Source organism: Quercus robur, chromosome 6 (genome assembly GCF_932294415.1).
Source record: "Quercus robur chromosome 6, dhQueRobu3.1, whole genome shotgun sequence".
In the NCBI taxonomy this organism is placed as follows: domain Eukaryota; kingdom Viridiplantae; phylum Streptophyta; class Magnoliopsida; order Fagales; family Fagaceae; genus Quercus; species Quercus robur.
The window spans coordinates 25,175,001-25,183,593 of NC_065539.1; positions in this window are offsets into that span (position 1 = coordinate 25,175,001).

An 8,593-nucleotide genomic window follows, 5' to 3' on the forward strand; every position below is an offset into this window, starting at 1 on the left:
ATTCAAATTGTTGTTGCATAAGCTGCAACATGAAGGATGACTCCTCCCCTCCTTCTTTGTTTGATGTGTTGCCCCTGGAAGACATATTTTTGATACTATACAGAAATGTTAGAACTAATTCCTCACAACACTCCTTCACATGTTTGCACTCAAATTATGTCACTCACACTCTCTTGCCTTTTTCCACTCGTAGCTTCTTCCCCTTTTTCAATTCTTTATTAAACTAATTAACTTGATCAAGAAATTCAACTTGTAGTATTTAAACTAATACTGACGGCAAGAAAATATTATAGAAAAAATGAATCAAAGGAAGAGGACAATATTTTGGTTTGAGAGAACTAAAACTACAAACATTTTTTTTCCTTTTCTGGCCCTTTTTTTTTTCCTCTTTTTTTTTTTATTTTTTTTATTTTTTTAACTTGGTGCATGACACAAAACAAGAACAAGGAATAATGAACACAGACGAAACAAGATAGGATTATAACAAGAAGCAAAAGATAAAAGGATAGTAAACCTAATTTTAGAGCCTGTGCTCTAATACCAAATGATGCAAACCTCAATCGACACGTTTTGAGACCCAACAAATAATATTGGAATACTTGTCCAAGAAAGCTAAAATTTAGATTTTTGATAGAAAACCCCAACCTAACGTCTATAAATGAAACACGAACCAAAGATATAAAGTAACAAACCTCAACCTAGTGATTATAATTGAATCACGAACTGAAGGTATAAAATTTGAATGCCATAAGGAAGAATCCTTAATAAGTTCACAAGTTCAGTGAAGAACCAAGAGAAGAAGCAAGCCTCACGTTTTTCTATGATTTTTATTCAAGAATTTGTCCCCTGATTACAATGAGTGCATGCTATTTATAAAACATAGCTAAAAAAGGACTAAATAATAGAAGCCTAAAATTAATGATGATTTGGTCTGAAAATAAAAAAGGAAGTAGATAAAAAAAGACTATATAATAGAAGCCTAAAATTAAGGTTAATTTGGTCTTAAATTAGCAGCTCCTCCATGCCAAAAATAGACTGAACTGGGCAAGGAAATCACGCCTAAGGAAGGCAATTTAGTCAGCTAAAATTGGTATGGAACTAGAAAGTCAATCAACCATTAATGCACGCCATTGTTGGAACAAATCACGCCTAAGGAAGGAAAGTCAATCAGCCATTAATTGGTATGGATTAAATTTATTACGCCTTCATCTTCCTTTGGGCCAACCTTGGAATGCCTCGTTTTAGACTTAGCTCAAATCTCTTGAATCAGCCCATCAAGTGCTTCTTTGATCTTCTTGGATCTTGCTCTAGTTACAGGCCCAACTAGAACATGCAATGGATCCTTTAATGGTGCTTGTTGATTCTCATCAGGGTAATCCTTGTCATGGGTTACTTTGAAAGAAAACAACTTTGAAGGCTCAAAAGTGGTGAGCAAAGGGAAATGTGTTTAAGATAGCAGAATAATGGCCTCTCTTCATCCCAATTTCCATTGTTCAATTATGGGCAAACATGCATCACATATTGAGAATCAAATCAACTTGAAACTTTAAGAACTTATGATAAAACTCAAATCATTGCAAACAACTTTACTGATGAATTAAAAGAGTACATGAATTGAAACAACAAAGACATTGTATTGAAACAACAACAACAATTTTGAATTGAAACCACACTGAAATGAAAGACTATTATGGATGCAATAACAAAGACCAAACTTCTCGATCAATCAACCCCAATTAGGAGGAGGCACACCATGGTAGACGAGGAGAGGATTTCTCTTGATGTTTGGGAGGTTGATGGGTGGCTTAGGGATCTTGCCAGATTGAATAAGGCCTTCAATGTCATGATAGATATGATTGCACTTATAGTAGAATGACCATGGTTCTAATGGTACTTGCAATAATCACTTACATTGTAGCTTGGAGCAGAGGTGTTTGGAATATACCTTCTGAGATCCAATGGCTTGATAAATCCTTTGGTTGACAAAGTTTCAAGTGCTTGGGATAAAGCCATTCCCAATGGAGTGAACTCTCTTCAAACATTAACAGCATTAACTTCACTTGTCTTACCACCATTGTTACCACTATTACTTGAATTTCCTACCCCAAACTTCTTTTGAGGTTTTGCATCACTCTTCTCAATAAGTCCACTGTTGATAGCATCCTCAACTTGTATACCGACATCATACAGATCAACAAAAGTCTTCAAAGGAATTGGTGCAAGTTGGCGCCCATAAGTAGGTAGAATGTTCTTTATGACCATCCTCACTTGGCCTTTCTCACTAGGATGATTAGGTATCTTAGAAGCTTTTCCTCTCCACCTCATCAGAAAATCAGAAAATAACTCATTGCTCAATTGCTTTGTAGTCTCCAAGTCTTTAAGGCTCACATCCAATTGAAAATTGTATGAATATTGTTGCGCAAAAGCTTCAGCCATCTTGTTCCAATCATTCATCTTAGCATTTTCCAATGAGAGATACCATTGTAGGGCTACACCACTAAGAGTTCAAGGAAAACACAAAATGATTTTCTCCTTGGTAAGACCTAGAGGCTTCATGGCAAGAACATATTACTTCAAATGATTCTTGGGATATCCAGTTCCATCAAAAGAATACATCTTTGGCATTTTGAACTTTGGGGGGAGTTAGACATCGGGAAATGGACACAATTCCTCAATATCAAGCATGTAGTCCTCCATACCTTGAGACCTTTTAAGCATACCTTTCATCTTCTCAATTTTGTGCGACATCTCTTTGGTTTCCTTTAACTGTTCTTTCTTCTTAGGTTCCTTGTTGATCTCAACCTCTTTTTCCTCAAAATAATCATCATCAAAGAGAGAGTCTTCATCTTGAGGTTCTTGCACTACCTTTTTCTTCTTTCCTTTAGCACCCTCAAGATGGCGAAGCCTCTCAATGATAGAAGTAGCCATCATTTCTTCCATCTTCTTCAAAATATCTTAGTCACTTAATGCCATTTGGTCAACAGAAGTAAGATCAGTTCTTATGAGGCGATTATCAAAGGTTTGAGACCAAGAGAGTTGTGTAATACCCTTTTTAGGAGCAATGATGTGTCACCTACAAGAGACTTATCCTTATGAGAAACATTTCATGGAGATCACCAACAATAAATTTTATATTCAATTCCCACTTAACCATGCCCATAGAACGAGACCAAAAAGTTTAGACAAGACCCAAAAGAATGATACTTGAAGACTCAACAATGGAGACACCAAAATATGACAAACCTTGACAAGAAATGGGCCTAATGCCCTTAGACAAACAAGAGTGGGCCTAGGGCCCAAGACAAAAGACAAGATGAGGTAACAACCCTAGGCAACAAGACATGGGCCTAAAGCCCCAAAACAAAAACATGGAAAGCTCAAAGCCTAGACAAAATCAAGGATGGGCCTATGGCCCCAAGACAAGACAAAGATGGGCCTAAGGCCCAAAACAAGACAAAAGTTGGCTTAATGCCCCTAGACAAAACAAGGACAGGCCTAAGGCCCAAGACAAGACAAAGACAAAACACAAATGGACCTAAGGCCTAAGATGACACAAGAATGGGCTTAATGCCCCTAGACAAAAAAAGAATGGGTCTAAAGCCCAAGACACAAAGGATGGGTCTAAGACCCAAAACAACACAAGGGTGGGCTTAAGGCCCTAGACAAGACAAAAGTGGGCTTAATGCCCCTGCACAAAACAAGGATGGGCCTAAACCCAAGTCAAACAAGGATGGGTCTAAGGCCCAAGACAAGACACAGATGGACCTAAGCCCAAAACACAACAAAAGAAAGACTCAAACATCAAACAAAAATGGGCTACTAGAATGGGCCAACCTTTGAAAAAATTATTACTAAAGAAAAACTCAAAAGATTTTTTTGAAAAATTTTATTTTAAAAGATTCTCTTTTTTTGAAAACTCAATTTGATTTTTTTTTTTTTTTAATTTACAGAAAACTCACCCTTTTTTTGGAAAGCTTTTTTTTTTTAGGAATTTATATATATAATCTCACTAAAAACTCACATTTTTCTTTTGAAAATTTTTTATTTTGAAAGCAACTCTTTCTTGAAAAAATTATTTACAAAGAAACTCACTCTTTTTAATTTTTTTTTGAATTTATATTAAAAAAAAAAAAAAAAAAACTAACTGAAAACTCACTTTTTTTTTTTGGGCGAAATCTTCACACTTTTTTTTTTTGAAAATTTTTATTTAAAAAAGAACTTGAACAATTTTTTTTTTTTAATTTTTTTTTGAAAACATAAAAGACTAAAAAAAGATTGACCCATTTTATTAGCCCAACAAACAGTTCAAACAAAGCACACACACACACACACACACACACACAATTGGGTAACCCTACATGGTTGGGTTTTAAGTTCATCTATGTGTGGGTAAGCTCCTTAAAGCTAAAGGGACAAATCAATAGGTCACTCACAACTAGGTGGGCCATGATTCCAACTAAGAGCCTAAGTGGACCTTTGTGGATTGGTAGCAAACCGTTAACGTACTCAAATCCCATCTTAGGCAATGGCACAAATTGTGAGTTGGTGGGATGAACTTCGAAAAACTTTGACTCAAATGGATTGTACTCATCTTCCCACTCATCACCAACCAAGGTTACATGAGAACAAAGTGCATGCGTGTGAAAAAACAAAATAAAATAGGATTGGGCTCAATTAATAAAATCTTCATTTAATTATGGCCTAACAACACGTTGGAATTAAACTTTATCTCTTTCTCCAGTGAAGTCGCCACTGTAGACTAATGGAGTTGCCACCTAGATTAAGTCTAGAAACCATATTAGGCCCTTTGGGACAATCACTTACACACATGAATCCACATACCAGATTATGGATCTAGAGTTTGGGTACGACTTGGGAAGGTGTTAGATACATAAGACCGTCTGACTTATGGGCCAGCCTCCATTATGTGTTGCTAGGCCATATTTAATTAAAGAGTTTACTAAGACAGCCCTAATCCCTAAACATACATCGTGCACTTTAAATTAAAATAACACATACAACATGTTAAAAACATATCACAATATAAAAGGAAATAAATAAAACATAATCAAACAAAATAAATTAAACAAGACAAGTTGACAATTAAATAAAACACACAAGGAAATAATATCAAATAAACATAAATAATTAACATGGCAAAAATACTAAAGCAAACATGGAAAATAGTTAAACATAAATAATTAACCTAATCATAGTCAAACAAAATCAAATAACATGTTAAAAAGTGATTAAAATAATAAATAAATAAAAAGATTTTGCCCTAATTTGGGTTTGAGTTGCATATGCATATTCAACTACGTGTACATATGGTTAAACCATACACACGCATACTCAAAAATGTGTACATATCCTTTAGCACAAATTTGAAAAATTACATTTTTAAAGATTTAATCAAACAAAGATGTAATATGTGAGATCAAACAAGCATGTTAGAAACCCTAAAAACTAAACTAACATAAAACAAAAACACAAAGCATCAACATAAACAAATAAACATGAAACAAAACAAATAATGAAACTAAACTACATAAAATAAACATACATGTTAAGCATAATCAGGACAACAAGAATAGATTATAGACAACCTAAAATCATATTAGAACATATTAAACATAATCAAACACATCAAACATAACAAATGGAGAAACTATATCAAGAAAATCATGTGAATCATATTAAGCAAGATGGTAAATCATGGAAAAGAGACTCACCTTGCTTTAGAATCACAGATTTGATGTTATTTAATTGGCCCCACAGTGCCTACAATCACAATGGTTAGATAGAGAAAACAAAGATAATCAAAGAACACAATATTTGTTAGTAATCACAACTCAAGAACAAAAGGTTTTGAAAACAAATTTTCTGCCTTAGAACTAACTAAAGAGATCTTTTTTTATGATTAAAAAAGGTGTTAAGGGCCTGCCCCTCCAGTTTTGAAAAGAGGAAAAAATGTTTCAGAGAAGATGGAGGCTAAAAAATCACTCTCTCTAGCTAAGGTTTTGATTTGAGACATAAGATGAGTGTTTATAAGTTAAAATTAGGGTTATTGGGGCTTTTTAATTGTATTTGGACGTTCCAAGGGTCTATGAGCCAACCCACATCAAAGCATGATGTTTTGGGCCTTAAAATGAAGTTTTAAAACCCAAAAAATCAGACTACCCAGCTAGTCCAACTTCAAATGGTCATAACTTACTCAATATAAATCCAAATTAGGCAAAAAATTGTATTCAAATTGAAGCCCAAGATGTTTACTTTTTAATGAACCAAACCTCACTCAAAAATTCTTTTTTGGGTCAAAACAGTGAACAAAGATAATTTTTCAGTATCGATTTCAAAGTGATTTTAGCACTTTTGAATTGTGATTACTTCCAAACTATTGTGAACTCTTTAATTACCCTTGGTTGACATATGTCAAGCTCATCAGTCGTTGGGCATTTATTGTGCACAGTGAACGTTGGAAGCCTACTCCTTAGGTAGCCCACTTGTTCATTTATTTGGTCTTTGCTTATAAAACCCTAAAGCATTCCTTTCTTTCTCTATCTCTTTCTTTCTCCAGCTGCCTACTACTCCTTTGTTTATTCTCTTCTCCCACAAAATTTTATGCACTTGTTTTTGGGTGTAAGGAAAGGCAAAATAAGAAGGTTGTTCCTTAGTTCTTCTTGATTGAATGTGCGTCCATCTTGAAGATATTTGCTATAGTCTAATCTTGGGGGGTTGTTCAACCAAGAGAGTCTAACGCACCAAGTTCTACTCCAATTGGCACGAATTAAGCTTTAAGGACAACGCTATTTGCGTGATTCTATAGTTTGTGAGATCTTTCTAACTCTCTCTATTTATTTTATGTTGTTACTAATTTTTAGGGTTTGCTTTGTTCAGTCAAAACTTGTTTATCTAGCTATATTTTCCAACAGTTACTTCGTCTCCTGAATAAGGTACCATGAAGTAGCAATATATATATATATATATATATATATATATTTGGTAACTACTAAGCATAATTCAACACAAATACATAATCACTTTTAAGTATTTTAGTGGATACTAGATAGATGTCTGATCTTAAAGTATTTATCATGCCTCAAGTTTGACCCTGCATCCCACAATATAAATCAAATGTACCAATTTTTGTATTTCACTTTATATTCCATCAATTGTGGATGCAGTATGCAATGTTTCTATTTTTTTTTTTTTTTTCTTTCCATTTTATACTTTAGTTTTTTATAAGGAAAGTAAAAAAAGAATGCATGGCAAATTGTGACCATACATGTAAAACCTATGGGCTTGACTTAGGGGTGTCAATGTTTGACCCAACCCGCGAACACGACACGAACCCAACACGGGTTTTTTCGGGTTAGGGTTGGGCCTTAATGGGTTTGGGTCATAACCGGGTCAACCCGAAAGCGACACAATAAGAAATGTGTCATAAGCGGGTCAACCCGTGTAACCCGCAATAGACACGTTTGACACGCCAATTTATTTTTGTCAACCCGAAATGACCCACTTAACACAACCCGTTTAACTCGTATAACAAATAAATATTTATTTTATTTTTGATTTGTCAAATACCTTTTATATCCAACATATATTTTAAATTTAAAAAGCAAAGTGAGTAATTACAAAAATTTACAAGGGATATAATTAGAAATTGAAACTTTCAGATCCTAGAATTACTAATACGTTTTTTTTTTTTTTTGGCATAGAACTTGCACAAATAAAATTGGATGAGCTTGTGGAAGATGTTATGAATTTTGACATCAACAAAGAATCTATGGATGATAATCGTGGTCATAGTCAAGATTAGTCTACTGTTTTCTCAAATTCTTTCAGTATTGATACTTAGCATCTGGCGAGTTCTAAGGATATTATATTTTTGTTGAACTATATTATTTTATTTTTGTTAAACTTTGTTATTTTGAATTTGGGTTGAAGTGTATGCACTTCTTTTGGAGTGTAAAGAACTTATTTCTAGATGAATGTTATATTTTTGTTGAACTATATTATTTTGAATGTGGGTTGAAGACTTGAGGTGTATGCACTGCTTTTTGGGATGTAAAAAAAAAAAAATTTAGATGGATGTTATATTTAATATTATGCAGGTTGAAATGGGTTGTGCTACATTCGTGTCAACCCAACACGACTCGATTATTAAGCGTGTCAAATGGGTTGGGTCAGGTCAACCCGCCTTATTAACAGGTCGGGTTAGGGTTGAAAGATCATGACACGATTATTAAATGGGTCGGGTTAGGGTTGAGTCATTTAGTCGAATACCCCTATCTCGACACGACACGAACCCGACACGCTAACCCAAATTGACACCCCTAGCTTGACTCACATTATAAGCATATAGGACATGGAAACAGCCATTGTTAGCTAGCATCCATAATTGATCTTCTCTTTTTTTTAGAAGAAAGAAAGAAACTTGTCATTTATGAAAGGCCGTTAAGATCAGCCTGAAGTACATTAATAATATCTGGTGATACATCTTCCATTTAGACTTGCATTTGAGAAATAGAAATTGCTCGTCTTGCTAATGAGTGAACTACAGTGTTACAATGCCTACGAATATGAGAAT